This window comes from Mus musculus, chromosome 15, assembly GCF_000001635.26.
Source record: "Mus musculus strain C57BL/6J chromosome 15, GRCm38.p6 C57BL/6J".
In the NCBI taxonomy this organism is placed as follows: Eukaryota; Metazoa; Chordata; class Mammalia; order Rodentia; family Muridae; genus Mus; species Mus musculus.
In genome coordinates this window covers 71,714,003-71,731,211 of record NC_000081.6, presented here as the reverse complement: position 1 = coordinate 71,731,211, position 17,209 = coordinate 71,714,003, and the positions used below count along the sequence as shown (strand labels likewise).

The window sequence follows — 17,209 nt, the reverse complement described above, 5'->3', positions numbered from 1 at the left end:
ACACCACCCAATTCTATATCAGCCCTGGGTCTGGATAGCTCAGTACCTGTCATGTGATTAATCTCCCCCCCACCCCCCTTAATCCAATCTGACTGAGCAGTCTAAACATAAAGCTAAGGCTACACATGTTTCTCTACTTTATAACCATAGTCCCTGATGAATCAAATTCAGAATTCTCACTGGCCTCCTGTCATAGAGGACATTAAAGATAGCCACATTGTGGAACTGACAGCTTGTGTTTAATGAGGTGTTATTAGATGAAGGCAACAAAGAGAAGGACACCTAGGAGACTTTGAGGTCTCTGCTTCTATGACTTGATGGTTGGAACTCATTCCCCAAGACGTGCAGAGAGAAGCAATTGCTATTTCAGTTTTAGATTCATTTCTACTGAGGCTCACTGTGGACCCTGGTGGGACTTCTCCTTAGAGGTCATTTGCATGCATTGTCCAGTTGTCAGATCTTGAGAATTATCTTAGTTTTATCCCTTGTTGCTTTGATAAAACACCCTGATAAAAACAACTTAGGGTACAAAGGGCTTATTTTAGCTCACAGTTCTGCTATTGCCCATCATAGCATGGAAGTCAAATAAGGAGAGCTCGAGGGAGTTGATAAAAATCACATCCACAGTTAGTAGCTGAGAACAATCCTCTGCCTAGGCAATGGTGTCACCCACAGTGAGTAGGTTTCCCTGCCTAGGTAATGATGCCACCCACAGTGGGCAGGTCTCTCTGCCTAGGCAATGGTGCCAGCCACAGTGATCAGGTCTCCCCACCATAATTAACATAATCAAGGAAAAGTTCCCCAGATTTAGAAGATTCCTCAGTGGCATTCTCTTCCCAGGTGCTTCTAGATTGAGTCAGGTTAACAAAAATCACACAAATGCACCAGCTAAGGAGTGGGTGGGTCCATCTAGAAGGAGGATCTAATATCAGGGGATGGTTAGATGCAGATGCCATCCACTCAAGCCAAGAGACTTATGACTGTCATAACAGTTGATGATGGGTATATTTTAAGAGAAGGGGTTTTACAGAAATAATTGATAATGTCATTTTGCCACAAAGGGGACAGCAGTAGGCTTGATGATGTATCTGATTAGAATGTATGTCATATTACCTGTGCACACACACACTATGTAATTATTTTTCTTTGGTTCCGAAGTTTAAAAGTTTCACAAAGGTTAAACATGGTGATACTAGTCTGCAGTGCAGTCCTCTGGAGATAGAAGTAAGAAGATCAAGAGTTCAAGATCAGTCTTGGCAGCATAGGAAGTCTGAGGGCAGGATGGATTAGATGAGATCCGCTCTCTCCCACCATAAAAGTGTTTTACATATAGTGCTTTGTCTTATTCCCACTCCAAACTTGGCATTCAGTTCTCTCTCAGCCTCACTTGCCTTAGCTATTTCTCCTAGTTTCTTATCTAGCTCCCCACACCCAGTGCATTTCTATGCCAATACAATACAAGAAAATATACATTTTCCTGGGTGTTTTCTCCTTGATCCACGAGAGCTACTCTGTTTGAAACGTTATTCTGTACTTTGTTTTCATCACATAACATATCATGGAACTTTCCCGTCTAGATTCTTGAAACATGTTTGTTCCAATGCAGGGGAACAATAATCCCAGCATACTACTCTGCTAGGGATCAGGAAGTCCAAGCGAAAGCGGTAAGAGGCTTGCTTTGACTTTCCAAAGTAAGGTTACGTAGAACTGAAATGCAAATACACGTCATCGGATTTTAATCATATTTCAAGGGCAAATATTTGCAAAAGAACAACACTCATCTTCCCTGATGGAGAAGCAAATAATCCTTTATTCGTCATTCTCCCAGTATTTACTGGGATTCGCATTGTTCCGGGCTTGGCTGGATGCTGTGAAGAGGATCAGCAAAGCAGATGGGTCATTTGCTCTGGTCTCTGTGCCAACAGCACCTTCAGAACTTGACATTCACTGCCACAGTAGCCAAGTAGGCAATCTTCTTCCCATGATGACCAACCCTTCCCCTTGCTTAAGTGCCTTCTGTGTCCCACTGTGTTCAAAGTCAACTTTGTCTTGGCTCCTCCAGTCCAAGCTCTTGTCTCACCTTCCCTAGTGCCCTCCGTTCTAGTCACTCTGGGTGTTCCCTGTGGATAAAAGGACAAAATAAAATCAAACGGTCCTGTTTATCTAGTTTGGGGCGGGGGTGGGGTGGGGGTGCCTGCCCCTTTCATGTGGGAATATTCTTCCCCATTCATTACCATCACCTCTGGCTATACTTGCACCTTCTTCCAAGTGTCTTTCCTTCACCCCATGTGAACTACTGCAGCCTAGTCTAATAGACAGAACACTCAGCTTCCAAATTCTAGCACTGGTTCCACTTTTAAGGCTGCTCTGTCACCTGTAACAAGTAGGACACAAGAACTTCTTGACACTGTCATAGTGAGATGATGTATTCCCAAGCAAACTGCCCGCTGAAGAATGGCTAGTAGATGTGAGTTGCCTTATGTTTTCTCATTGTTGTCATTTTTTTCCCATGGATCAAGTTGGCATACCTCTGAACCCTTAGTGTTTAGCATGAAGAACATCTGTAAATGATGAATGGGCTGTTGCTCAATGACCATTGCACATTTAGTAGTGGTAGTATGGGTCACTTCCAGCTTTCAGACTACTTATTTATTTAGGTGTGTACTTGTTGCATCACCAACTTCTCCCAAGTTTAATACCTCTCTCCCCTGGGGTCTGAAAGAAACCTTTCCTTCTAACTGCATCGCTATCTTGGCTCTGGAGGACAATCTCCGCGCGGAGACTGAGCATGCTCCTGGCCAGGTTGGGCTGGTTGAGGACAGACTTCTTTGGCCCAGCATCTTGCGCCCTCCACAGGCCGGGCGGGCTGGCAGGAGAGCCTATGAGCGGGCGGGGTTTGGCCGCAGGGCAGCCTGGCGCGCCTAGACTCTTCTGGCGGACAGAGGTGGGGGACGCTAGCGGCGCCTCCCAGCTAGTCGCGCAATCTACCGCGGTGCACCGAGGCTGCAGGGGCAGAGCTGAGCGGCAGGGAGGGCTTTCTAGGCCTTGAGCGCGCTCTCTGTGTTGTTGTAGTCTGGCCTTAGGTTCTGGCGTGGGAAGGAGAGCAAGGGCGCTGGAGGAGAGACCCAGCCACGGCCCAAGTAGAGGCTCCCAGTCTTCTCCTAGGCGGGGGAAGAATTCCCTTAACCACATTCACAACCTTGCCTCGGGCACCTTAGCTCGGGCTGCCAGGAGGCCGCGGTGGCCGGGCAGCTGTTGCACCAAGAGGGGGCAGCTGCGGAGTTCCATAACCATAGCAACCGCATCAGCACCACGGCGGCAGTGGCGGCGGCGGCGGCGGTGAGGGCAGCATCCGCTTGCTCCTCCTCCAGTCAGCCTCTCGGTAGAGACCTGAGACAGCTCGCAGGTGCCGCCACCGACTCCTTGGTCCGCCCACAGTCGCTGCCGGTGTTGGCTGCTGGAGAAGGAGACCAGAAGAGAGCGGGACCAGAGCTGGAACAGGGCCCTAGGAGGTGAGAGAGAGAGCCCTGCAGTGGGAGACAGGTAGGTGAGAACGCTGTGGGGGTCACCAGCTGTAAAACTCTTTCTGTGGCAGTGACGTTTCTGGAAGCGTGGTTGCTAGTTGGATGGCTTTCTATTACTGAGTAGAGATTCTTCCGCGATTTTTTTAAAAAATATATCTTTCTCTATTTTCCCCTCAGATATCTCTGCCCTCTGATCTTGCCCCACTTCTGGGCAAAGCTTAGAGACAAGAAGGACCATTAAATGTGATTGTGTGAATGTGGTGGTCCTAAGGGGCTTATTTAGACCTGTTCAGGTCCTCTGAGCCACTGAACCCAGGACAGGCTCAAAAGAAGACCTTGTGGAGGTGGAGGGGCTATGGTCTCTGTTCTATGTGGGGCAAAGCTGACTCAGAGACCATCTCTTTGGAGGGTGGAGAGCACCGTAGTTCATCTGTGGCATGGAAAGGGGCTATAACACACAGTAGCTCTTTATATGTATAGCAGTCTTTAAAAAACAACCACTGCAGGGGGTGTTTAGACCAGGTAGTAGTAACTCTTAAGGTTTGGGGTATGCCCAGAGTTTACTATTCTATAGATAAGATGTTTTGGTCATTGGGGGATTGGATGTTAACAGAAATAAAATTTTAACCAGAATGGAGATAAGAACACCACCCCCATTCTCTTCACCTACTTTTTCCTCCCTCTCTGATGCCAGCAAAACAAACACTGTATGGTGTTAGAGACACCCTCTGTCTGGCCCTTGGCTACTAAAGAACTATCCTACTTTCAGACAGATGGGGAAGAGAACTCCACTTCAATCCCTCATATAATCTAGGAGGGCAATCTTTTCCACTGGGCTCCAAAGCTCTTAATGTTAAATTTGTTTTAAACCCTGGGTGCACCTGATGTATGACGGACTGTTATCTGCATCTTTGGGCTATAGTGAGGGCTGGAGATTGGCACATGATTTAATCCAGTTCTGCTGGGAGAAGAACACCAGAAGACCCGAGGAGAGGGAGGTGCGTTAGCTGAGTAATTTGATTCAAAAGCTTTTCATAGACTTTAGCAGATTTCTGAAGAATTTCCAGGATGGATAGCCACTGCCTGTGAAAGGATTCTCCTTTTATATCTTAGCCCCAGGGGACTGTGGTAAGTCCCAGTTAAAAGGGTATGTTCTTTAATTGGGCTTTTAATTTATGATGTAGTTATGTTACCCAAGAGGATGTGATCTAGCCAGCATTTCATCTGGGGATTTATACCACAGCGAGGACAATATATTATAGCAAAATGCTATACTGTAGTGTAGAGGAAAGAGGGCAAGATTCTGGAGTCAGAAACAAACAGGTCTGAACTCTGGTTTCATCATACCTGTTGTATGACCTTGAATTGCTCCTGTCTTGTTGGGATGTTTTTTTCTCTATAGAATGTGATTCTAGCAACCCTTAGAGTTTGCTAAGCTCTCATAACAATAAAATTTAATGGCAGAGGATGCAAATGTGGTGGGATTTTAAAGTCTTATGTATGACTAATGCAATTTTAAGAAAGTCATTTTCTAAAGGAAAAAAAATCTCAGATTAACAAGGCATTTCACAGGTATCACCTATGGAAAGAGTGGAACTCTTAGTCAGTGAGTTGTGACTGGGATATTGTCTTGTTCCAGAGATACCTGGGCAATATAAAGAGGGCTTTATTGGGGGGAAACACTGAGTGTCCTCCTTGTTTGTTGCTGCTGAAGGTCAAGAGCTAGCTTTGCCATGGAAGGCAGTGCTCCTCTCTCTCTTGAAAACAGTGTTTGTTCTGTGTAACACAGAGTGGGACCAAACATCTGATCGTGTAAAGAGATATTTGCCCAAAGTGAGGGCGCCTTTAAGTGTTGCATACACTGTGGAGTCTTTTCAAAGCTGAAACTGTCTCAATCCCACTCTGCTCTCTAAAGCCAGATGTATTAGCTGAACCTGACCAAATACGTGCAGCTTGATCTCACTGCTGAGGGAACTGCAATCTCTGAAATGAGCCAGGCCTGTGCTCTGCTCTTTTGTGATTGTGCTTTTGCCCAGGCTGGTGTCTCTGCAGAAAGTAACAGTTTCTCACTTTCTTCTTTTTGTGTGTGTGTGGCCCAATTCAAAGGCTCCATCATATCTGGAGCCTTCTCCGATCCTCTCTTGTGCTTCCTTGATACTCTGTACCTGATTTGACTGACAGACTGTGCTGTGTCATTGCTTGTTACACAGATCTCTTCTCTCTAGACTCTATGCTCCATGAGGGCAGGGGCCTCTCTTAACCTGCCTCACTTCTGATCCCACAACCTCTGGTGAATGAATGGGCCATCAATTTGGCCACCTGTCCTGAAAGAGGCATCACAAAGCCGGTCCCTGGTGCCTTTCTGTATCAGTGCAGCAAGCACAAACCTAGTCTCAAAATGTTCATTTCTTTACAAGGGGCACTTTAGAATTGTTGGCATCTGATCCTAAATGGCTTTCATATAATATTTGCTGAATACTTCAGACTTGGAATGCGTTTCTCCTCCTTCCATCTCCCTCTTTTTATTCAGCTTTCATATAATGGGAAACCATATAACCTGGCTTCAGGGAGCGTGTAACTGAACCTAGGTTCTATGACTGAAAACTAGGGTGGTAGACTCTCGTTTGCCTCAGTTTCCTCATTTGTAGCACGTGGTTGTTGGAGTCAGTCTCAAGTAGATGCTGAGTACCTGGAGAAAGTAGAGGCTGTGCAAAAAGAAAAAAAGAAAGAAGGGAATAAAAAAACCCTCATGATTTATAAAGTACCCAGCAAAAGCACATTCTCTCTCTCTCTCTCTCTCTCTCTCTCTCTCTCTCTCTCTCTCTGTCTCTCTGTCTCTGGTCTCTCTCTCAATTTCTCTTCTAAAAAATGTGCAACATCCCTGGGCTTGATTAAACAATATCATATGAGATGCACTCCAAAGACCCTGTCTCTTCTTCTTGTTAGCTTACTGTGACCTTCAGTAAATCCTTGCCTTCTTTGTAAGGTATATAATGATGGTTGTGTTCCTAGAAGGTAACCTCAGAAGATGTAAAGTAAAAAAACACACATACACACACAGAAAACAAACAAACAACAATAAAACAGTGACATGTGACTTCCCGATGTATAGTATAGTTGCCAATTATAGAAGGTTTCAGAATTATTTTAAATGCCCTAAACCAGTTTCTTTGCTGCATTTCATCTACAAAAGACATTCTGATTGATAGGGGAAGGGAGGGAAGGAAGGAAAGAGGAAAGAAGGAAAAAGTGAGGGATAGAAGAAGGGATAGATGGAGGGAGGGGAGAGAGAGACAGAAAGAGAGAGAGAGGTGGGGAGGGAGAGAAAACACTTTTTGGTTAGATGTGAGAGTCTAATTGGCTACGGCTCTGATTCAGGAGTGGCTTCTGCCTCTTACATCATTTTGTTTATAGGACTGTTGATTTGTCTCTTATTTCTGGACCTTGGTTTCATCATCTGTAAATGGCCTGGAAGATTTCGATATTCCTGCTTAACTCTCTTTCAATGCTGAAGTATACTGACCTATGCTCTCTACTGAGGTTACATCTCCAGTATTCCATCTTTGGTCCTCCATTCATCCTTTTCTTCAAACATCACAATGTGTTCTAACTATACACTTCAATGTCTCATGCCACTACTTCCAGGAGGAACCTTTTTCTTTGGCGTTTGGGACTAGTTGGCTACCTCATTCCACCTTCCCTCCAGGTAAAAATGTTTTGCTACATTGTCCAGCTTACAAGAAGTCCTTTATTTAACTAACTGGCAGGTGTATATATGAATTCAAATATTATTTGAGAGAATTAGTAGGAATTCATGGCATCACTAATGTTTTTGGGTTTCCTGGAGCATGCTGGGTGCTCAGCAATGTTGAATGCTTCTGCTACAACATGGATCATTTCTAAGTGGTTGCAGGGACATGTCTGAAGTTGGAGTAGAGGATGGCCCTAACATCACAAAGGAAACTGACACTGTGAACCATTGCTCTGTGGCCCTCTACCTTTGGTGTTGATGGAGTAAGAGCCTGATTATTTGATGTGAGGACATTATGGAAATTTCTTTGCCCTCTCTCTTTCCTCATGTCAGATGCCGAGGTTCCACTATGAACTATGAAAAGACCCTGTAAATAAACTAAACATCTTTTAGGGGAATCACACATAGAAACTAAGAAGAGTGCATCAAGTAATGTTCAAGGTTATATGAGTCTGGGAAAGGACCTTCTAACCATTTCTTGGGAAAGGCTATGAAGGCTGGATTTGTATAGCAGAGGAGGTCTAAGCTCAGGTCGGAAAGAATTTATATACAGAGAATGGATGGGAGGCAAATGAGTCTAGGGAGGGATAAGAAAATGGAAGAAGTGTTAGGAAGGAAGTATAAGGCAGGGCTGCGGTATAAAGTCCTGGGAAAATGTTGTCAACTGATGTTGGTAAGACATGAAGAAGTGACATCAGAGAGTGTCCATTAGCCAGCCTCTAAAGTGCTCCCTTTTCTCTGAAGGTCATGGGAAGCTATGGGAAGATTAGCAGTTGTACAGAATGCTCTCATCTCTTCAGCTGCAGAGAGGGGGATAGATGAGAAAAGCCAGATCAGATGAAATATAGGATGGCCTGGTAGGTAAGCTTGCAGGTGAGAGTTGTTTTCGGTCAGGCAGGGGGGTTTGGGATGCTGAGAAAAGAGGTAGCTAGTAGCATGATAATGATGCAAGAGAAGTGAACATAGAGCCTCACCTCTCAGATGGATGTCTGGGTGGAGCACTGTAGGGTCTGGGGAGCACAGAGGGAAAAGGAGGGAAAGGCGCAGTTGTCATTCTGGCTACTTTTTCAGACACACTACAATCATTCTGTTCCTGGTCTCTACACTCTTAACCTGAACGAATCTATCAGGCTCTGAGCTAACATGCTGACCTGCCCGGTGAGCCTCTGATTCGAAGCTGGCTAGATGGTGGGAAAGTTAAAATCAGATTTGATAAACCAAAGCCCTTCTGTGTGTTTATAACTCAGACTGAAAGCCGAAAGCCTTTTTCTGAATCTTAGCCTTATTCCCACCCTAAGTCAGACAAGCCTCATAGCCTTTATTACTATCACCACCTGTTACATCATTTCTTTTTAACCTCTGGCATTTTTGCTCATATTCAGAAATCTAAAGAGCTGCATCTTCCTGGGATCTTCGTTTCTTCCATAAGCAAATTGTTGCCCGAAACAGCACCAGTGTCTCCTTAATGAGAAAATTAGTCTGCATTTGTCACCTATTTCTGAACCAATTCTCTTCTTTGCTATACATTTCTGTGCAGTACTTTAAAAAAATTCACTGTAGGACATCCATTGGTAGAACAAATTCTCTCAAGTGACACTTGCTCAGAGTATGTATATTGAATAAACAGATTAATAGATGAATATAACATTGGCTTCTAGGGACTCCAAACAGTATAGCAGGTCCTCTCACCACAATGTGAGCGGAATACATGGTTGTTGAGTGAATGAATGAATGTATGTATGAATACAAGATTGCTAGACTCTAGGGAAGGGAGGTGCCCAACATTTTGAATGATTCAGAAGACAAGAATATTCTCTATAATAAATTAAATTATTATTCATTACACGTTATACCTCTCTGATGTACTTTGAATGTCCTGGCAGTTGAATGCCAAGACCACCCAGACTAAATGCCTCATAAGACATTTACTGAGACATGGAAACCTAAACGAATCCTATTGGAAGCATCCTGGCCTGGCATTTACTGGGAAGTCCGGCTGCTTGGTGCTTACTCTTACTATACTTTAGACATTTTAGACCGTCTTTGATGTCTTACCTTATTTTTAAAGAAAATCTACATTTTTTTTCCCATTTGGCTTCATGATGCAGGGAGGTTGTTTCTTTTTCCCTGAGAGCGCTCTTTCTAATTTTGTTTTACTAAGGCAGATGTTGGAGTCATGTCACAGTCTCCAAGCTTACAGTCTGCAGCTATGGGGGATTGGTAAGGATACCAAAGAGAAGGGGTGTGCACCATCCTGAGGTATGAGTGAACATTGAGCACCTGACTATCCCAGAGGCAGAACTATGTGTTTCTCTCTGAGGAAGTGCTTTTCTGGACCACAGCTCCCAGCAGGAAGTTTCTGTATGGACATGAGATGCAGTTGAAATGGCATATACGGTTCTGACACCGTCATTCTCAGACTTGTCTACCTCTTGCAATGGGTGTGCCTCTCAAGGAAAGGCTCCTGCAAAGCCTCCAGTGACATGACAGCTCTCCTCTTTCTCCCCAGTTAAATCCCCTTGACTTCAGCTTTGACTTGACTGTTTGAATTATTTTGTGCCTATATATTAATTCTTATTGACCTAGAACATTTTAACAAGCTTAGGATATGGGGTCACCTTCTATGGGACGTCTAGTATGGAATAATGGATAAGAACATAAACATCACCATTCAGTTAGCACATGTTTGCCTCTCTTGCACAAATTCCTGGCTTTGACCATCTGTAAAACACATACACATAGATACACACACACACACACTTTCATATATATAAAACACACAAACAAAAACCCATATATAACTCTTATAGAGAGTACACTGAGAGAAGATAGGAGGTATGGAGGCTAGAGACAGTGGCTGGACTGGGAATTGCAGGGTATATGGAAACAAAGATGCCCTGACTCATGAAGGCAGTGGTGATGGAGGTAGTAGAAGGAACTTGAGATGTGTAAAGTCAGTGGACTCTGAGGACTTTACTGGAAGACTCAATACACCCAGTGGGAGAGAAGATGAGGGTGACTGCCCTGTCCGGGCACATAGGTTTTATTGTTGACTTTGGTTGGGAGGCATAAGACCACAATAGAAGGTTTTAAGCAGAAAGTGAAGAATTGTCTTTGAACAAGTAATTTAAAGTCTCTAAAGGCATCTGTGTATATTTTAAGTAAGTAGAGACCTACCAAAAAACTCAGGAAAAAAGTTATAGGATGAATAAGAAGCCATGGACAGACATTAATTGAGAAAACAGGGATAGAAGTGATCACCCTAAGAAAGTCGATAAAGAGAAGTACGAAGAGTGAGAAAGGTGCTCCCAATGACCCAGTCCTGGATGACAGTTGACATCCCTTGAGGGAGGAGCAGACATTTTTCTTTGAGAGAGGTGGCCATTGGTAAGTTTCTTATTTTCTATTGAATGGTGTCCCCCCCCACACACACACATATCTGCATTTGAATTTCAGTAATTAGACTTAGTGAGTTATAAAAAAAGAGACATGATGGGAGATGAAATGTATTTGCAGGAGGCTGGGAAGTGGAGGGATGCAGAGAGTAAAAGGGGGAGGTGACCAATACATTGTACAATGCACAATATGAAATTTTAAAATGCTGTAACTGGTATTTAAATAAATAAATTTCCAGTAATGAATTTCTAAGGTGCATAGAATTCCATAAGTTAAAACATGGGCATGATTTTGGAAGAGATGACAGAACCAAGAGTGGAGATGGACAAGAGAGACTACTGTAGAAGTCAGTGTTACATACATTTGTGAAAAGTCATAAACTTGCAAATTTCTAAAATTAATATATGACAATGAAGTTTGTAATTATTATTTTTTTAAATCCCAGTCTTCTAAGCCTATAGGTTTCTGTCTCTTCCCTTACAGAGTGAAAAATCGAATGTAAATTTTCCTCTTATGTAAGTTTCCTTTTGTCTTAGAGACTTTGCATATCATGATTAAACCACTGGCAGGGTCACACTGTCTCTCCAGTCCCTGTAGCTCATTTCTTCCCTCACCCAAGCCCTTTCTTTATAGAGCTCTCTCTGGAAGCTTCTCCATGTTTCTGGGCATAGGAGTTACTTTAACTATAGTGTTCATGGAAGTTTTGCCTGTATTACAGACGTATTAAATTATTTTCTAAATGACTCTCCATTACAAGTTGACAAGACTAAAGGTGCCTGGACTTTGCTGTGATTATAGCTGCATCAAACACTCAGGAACATACAATAAATATAAAACATATAGGTAATTAATACCAGAAATCTCTAGTAATAAAATGCTGCTTTTTATTTTCAGTTTAAAAGTCAGTAACCACAGCTCCACTGAAGTGCAGTTTAGCATAGCCTGGTCAGAAGGTGGGCATTTGGTTCAAAGGAATACTGAAGCCTGGTCCCAGATATGGTCGCTCCTTCCTCTGAGGCAGCCTTCCCTGCCTGTGTTTTCTGCCAACTCTGGCAAAAGTCTTTCAAGTTGCAATTTAATTGAAGAGATACTGATACCCCATGACTTGGTATAAGGTGGACTGAGCCATATAGCAGATGACTGCTACCCACTTTGCCCAGGAACAGGTGTTTTAGCATTTTTTGTGAGTTGTTTCCTATTGAGACCAGTAATTACAGAGCACCAGTTCAGCCACCCTGTTCTGCTTAATGCAAAGATTAAGAGCCATGCCCTCCTGGATAGTGATTCTTAATCCTAATGTCAAGGATCCTTTGAACAAGTAATAAGATATATAGTCACTTTTCTTGGAAAAAATAAATGAAAAATTTCTATTAAACCTTAGCAGAGTAATCAGAGATTGCCCAATTCTTTTATAGTTAGTTTCCAGTGAAGGATATATTTTCTACCACAGAGATGGGGCTTCATTGGAACTGTGAATATCCAAGCATGTACACAATGTGGAAGATGCATTCTTAGCATCAGCACGGCATGTCCTTTGAGTGAACATAACATAGGGGTATGTCAACAACAACAACAACAACAACAACAACAAAAATGTTTAGAGGAAAGCGTATTTTGGGCTAATCCCTGTTCTAACTAGAGTTACCAATCTACTCCATCTTTCCTCAGATTGTACAGTTTGTAAATGGTATGCTGGGACGTTTACTAGGTCCTGGATAACACAGCTGGAGTGGCCACCCTAGTTCTGATACTTGTTAGCCCAGGGACCCTAGGTAGCTCCTTGGTTTCTGTGGAAGGATCTTGCTAATCTGTATCTTTGGTCAGGTTTCTGAGACACATAGCCAGAAATAGGGTTCCTAAGAGTGAGTGACTCAAGTTTTCTCTTTTTTAAAAAGCTCAGGGAATTAGAGAGGGAGGGAGGGAGGGAGGGAGAGGGAAAGAGAGAGAGAGAGAGAGAGAGAGAGAGAGAGAGAGAGAGAGAGGGAGGGAGGGAGGGAGGGAGGGAGGAAGGGAGAGAGAGAGAGAGAGAGAGAGGGAGAGGGAGAGGGAGAAAGAGAGAGAAAGGAGGAGGAAGAGAAAGAGGAGGAGGAGGAGGAGGAGGAGGAGGAGGAGGAGGAGGAGGAGAGACATGTGGTTATAGCTCTGGTCACAACCAAACTGATCAAAAGACTCTGGACCTTACCTGGGATCTGTACCATAAGGGTCCAGAATTGTGTGATGATGTGTTGGACTGTCTTTGGCCACATTTCTTCTCAAATATTTCTGGGAGTCATTACAATCACCCAGAAACAGTTTTTACAAGAACATAGTAACAATGTTCTGTTTGTTATGAGTGGACACAAGAAATTTGGGAAGGGTACATAGTAGAGGAAACCCTCTACCAACTCCACATAATCAGCTATTTCATTTGGAACTCACTCAGCTTGCTTTGGACACAAACTAGATCCTTAAGGGAGCCTCTGAGAAAAACATAGAAATACGTGTCCCTGCACAAAGGTTCCCCTAACCTCTGGAGTGCCTGGAAGCCATGTCACATTGCCATATCTTCCTTTTCCATCCCAGCTTCACTGTTCACTGCTTGTCTCACAAAAGCATGAATGCAAATAAGAATGAAATATTGTCATTTATGGAGGCACCGATAAATGAAAGAATTCAACCCATATATAAAAGCATACACATGAGTTTGAGTCTATGTAAAAACTTACTGTTTGGGAAAGAACACAAGCCATTTATTGCCCAACGCCAGTCAGCCGGCCCTAAAAACAAACATACAGGTAGCATATGAACTGAACAGGTTATATTTAATAATATATATGTGTATACATATGCTTATATTCATGCAATAACAATTTTTTTACAGGGACGTTAAGGAGAAGATGGAGAGATATATGGGAGGATTTGAAGGGAGGAAAAAGGGAAAGGAGAAATTTCATAATTGAACTATAATCTCAAAAAAAAAATGTTAAAAGATTCTAAGGCAACTGAAAACAACAGAACTATAAAGAAAAACCTGAAAGTAGACCAGAGACTGGGAAGGAAGTGGTCAAGTCTTACCATTATCATAGGTGCCTCCCAAGTCCTGTTAGGTGAGCTCCATATCACACTGAAGTCCACCTTCCCAGCACAGGAAGCTTCTCCTCTACCCTGCTCAGTGACAATCTTGGTCACATAGCAGTCATTACGTATCAGTTAACCTCTGGGTATGGCCTCTTCTCTAAGCGTACTTGTTGAATTTTGACATTCTGGGATTCCCCAGCTACTCCAGGTCAACTTTTTCTGATCTCTCTCTCAAGTCATTAGATGTCTTTCCTTTTTGCAACTTTTCTCTCCCCATACCTCCCCAATCTATGGATTCAGCAACATTCTTCTGAGGGTCCTGGTTAGAATCTTAGTTCTCCCTGGGTTATCCAGCACAGCAAATGTATTATTTAACTTGCACTAACTATGGTTTCTAAACCCCCGAAGCAGCAATAATTTGCATTTCATGTGGGACTGTTATTAGCAACAAGGTAACATAAATAAAACTGAACAAAATCTATTATAATTCATGGTATATGGGGAGGAGAGATTAGTTGGTGTTTGCCCTGATTATTGAGTAGCCTGAATACTATCAATAAGAAGACAGAGGCAGCATTTTACTCTTTAAAGTGATTTATTTATTTTTATTTTATATGTATTGTTGCTTGCCTGTACATATGTATATGGACTATATATTTACAGTGCTCTCAAAGACAAGAAAATAGTGTTGTAGTTCCTTGCACTGGAGTTACAAATAGTTTGGAGGTGCTGTGTGGGTGTTAGAAACTGAAGCTGAGTCCTATGCAAGAGTAGCATGTACTACGAACCACTGAGCCATCCCTCCAGACCCTGGAGCCAAAAGCAAAGTGCTGGAGACAGACTTTTACTTAAATGGCATATCTCATGAGATAGACCATGGGGTAGCAGTGTTTGCTAGGTAGCACCTTGGACTCTCTGTGTGGCACACTTAGGAGATGTTCATGTCTTTGGGGACTCTAGGATAGCGTGTGTGACAGCCCTAAGCAAGGACATACTCAGAAGCAAAGCAGTGCATCGCCAAGCAAATAATAATAATAATAATAATAATAATAATAATAATAATAATAAAATAACTAAGCTATACTCTATATAGACTTGGCTGAAATAAAGCAGAAGAGAGCTTTCTGAAATAATTCACATCTGACATTGATGAAATTAAATATGAAAGTATTTTCTATTTGAAAGATTGGATGTAAGTTATCTGGAAATGGGTTTCTGGGGCACGCACCATTGGAACTGAGGTGATACTGCTGGCAGATGAGATGGTAGCTCTTATGAAACCTTGCTGATTTTAAATGAGAGCATAAAACACACTGAAGAATAAATTACTTCTTCTGTTTGTTTAAAGGAAATATATAAAGATAAGATTATCTTTGAAATCCTGGGGCCAGGGTAGAATCCGTCAAATGTGGCATTTCAGCATGCAGGCTTCTGGTGGCCTTTGGGAGGAATAGGATGGTTATTTATAGAATTGCTTCTGAATTACACAATAAGGTTCCCTTGCTTTGCTTTGTTTCCTCTTGCCTTTTAAATTGCACGAATATTGGAAGTAAAAAAAACGACCATAAAATGTCCTTAAGGGACATTTTAGCCTTGAGTTATCAAACAATGCTGAGGAGGGGGGAGGAGAAAGCAAGTTCATTCTAAGCCCTTCTGTGTGCCAGGGCTCAAGAAGTTTCCCTCGTAGGTCATGCTCTTTGTTGCTGTGTATGTCAAAGCTATTGTCAACCACAGTGCTGGGTGAGGAGAAGATGCACAGAGAGGCAGAACCTGTTCTTAGTTGCACAGCAAACCTGAATGAAAGCCAGAAGCTGATCTTCACAGTAGTTTGATGCCCACAAACATGTTTTTTTCCTATCACTCTGCATAAGACTCTTGGGAAGTATGTTTAAAATTTGGTTGTTGACAATTTTTAAAGAGTGGCTTATAAATCACACAAACTAAACCTCACCCCTTGGGTTTCCCAAGGGTTCTTTACCACTCATCTTAGAATCTGAAGGAAGTGATTAGACCTGTGTGTGACTTAGGGAAGTTACTTCTTTAGGGGACCTAGGTAATTATTAACGCCATGTCTGGTGCCAACATCTTTTGGCTGCAATTCTGGCTATTTTGAGAGATATTTATTAGGATTAGCAATAAAGATGGCAATAAATCCAAGGCAAATCAGGTCTCCTGTACTTACTGATTCAGGTAAGAAGTCAAGTTTTCAGCTACTTATTTTTCAAGATGTTATTAACTACTGAACCAAAAGTGAGGAGAAAACATCCCCTGGAACTTCTAGTCTGCCTTTTCCTTTCTGTTTGTGTGGTTTAATCCAACATCCCTCTGGCTGCTTTAATTCAAAATCCAGTGACTAATGTATATGCTGGAACTCCTGGGATATCAATAGAATATATTATGTATACCTAGACTTAAATAAAATCAGTATGCTATTTTAAGATGTGTCCCATGTGAAGTTAAAATGGAGGCTAGGTTGAAACAGTGGGATGTAATGGGAGAGAGGCATTGCAGAATTGGGGAATGTGCTCAGGCCTTTGAAGATATTACCAGAGGCCTGAGTTTGGCTTTCAGGGGAGAGAAGGTGACATGTCCCCAAAAAGAGAATGGGGGATTCATTTACACTTTTGTCACAATGGTATTTTCTATACCCCATCCCTCTAACACACACACACACACACACACACACACACACACACACACACACACATACACACACACATACACACACACATACATACACACACACATGCACACACACATGCAAACACACACACACACACACACTACCTTTTACCACTGGTCCAGATTCATCTTAATCTCCATCTCATCTGCTAAGCCTCTACCCACCCATTAAGGGGTTGAATTCATCACTTTCTTCTGGGGTCTCACAAGCCTGGGCTTAGCTGGACCACAGTATCCTATAGTAAACAGGTGCTAGAAATATCACTGTTCAACTTCACAAAGGTGGAACTTTCTTTTCAATCAAGAGGTACTTTCTTTTCAATCGCTGCACTTACACAAATGTAATAGTACCACCCAGTCTGTAGTTTATTTTGAGATTCAATCTTGATGAATGTTTTGCTGGTTTGGATTTAATGAGTTGTGTTCTCCAGTGTGGGATCTGGTGCCCCAAATCTCTCACAATCAGTAACCTTTTCTGTTTATTTTTCATAGTTTTCTGTTTTCTAGGATGTCTTATAGTTGAAATCACACAATTTTCAGATTGCACATTTTCCTTAGTAATATACATTTAAGACTCTTATGTGCCTTTTCAAGATGTGACAACCCATTTCTTTTTAGCGCTGAATGATATTTTGTCTTCTGTAAGTGCCACTATAGGCTCTTTTGTTCATTTACATATTGATTGCTTCTAAGTTTGGGTGTTTATGAATAAAGATTTCATAAATGTTTGTATATACTTTCTATGTTTTGAGAATGGACACAGGGGTTCATCTAGTTTAGATGAGTTCCAAGGGATGTG

The 17,209-nt window shown here is 42.4% G+C and overlaps 1 protein-coding gene across 3 annotated transcripts in view; it reads left to right on the top strand.

Annotated features, from left to right (window-relative positions):
* Nucleotides 1-2,777: 2,777 nt before the first annotated feature.
* Fam135b (family with sequence similarity 135, member B) overlaps nt 2,778-17,209 on the top strand; it is a 289,484-nt gene continuing 275,052 nt past the window's right edge. Inside the window, exon 1 of one of the 3 annotated variants that reach the window (XR_003951438.1) lies at nt 2,778-3,543. The gene's annotated coding sequence lies outside the window, so the exon portion shown is untranslated. Of the gene's footprint in view, nt 4,653-17,209 lie in introns of all 3 variants that reach the window. The other 2 variants (XM_006521393.4, NM_177819.3) reach the window with 2 other exon arrangements.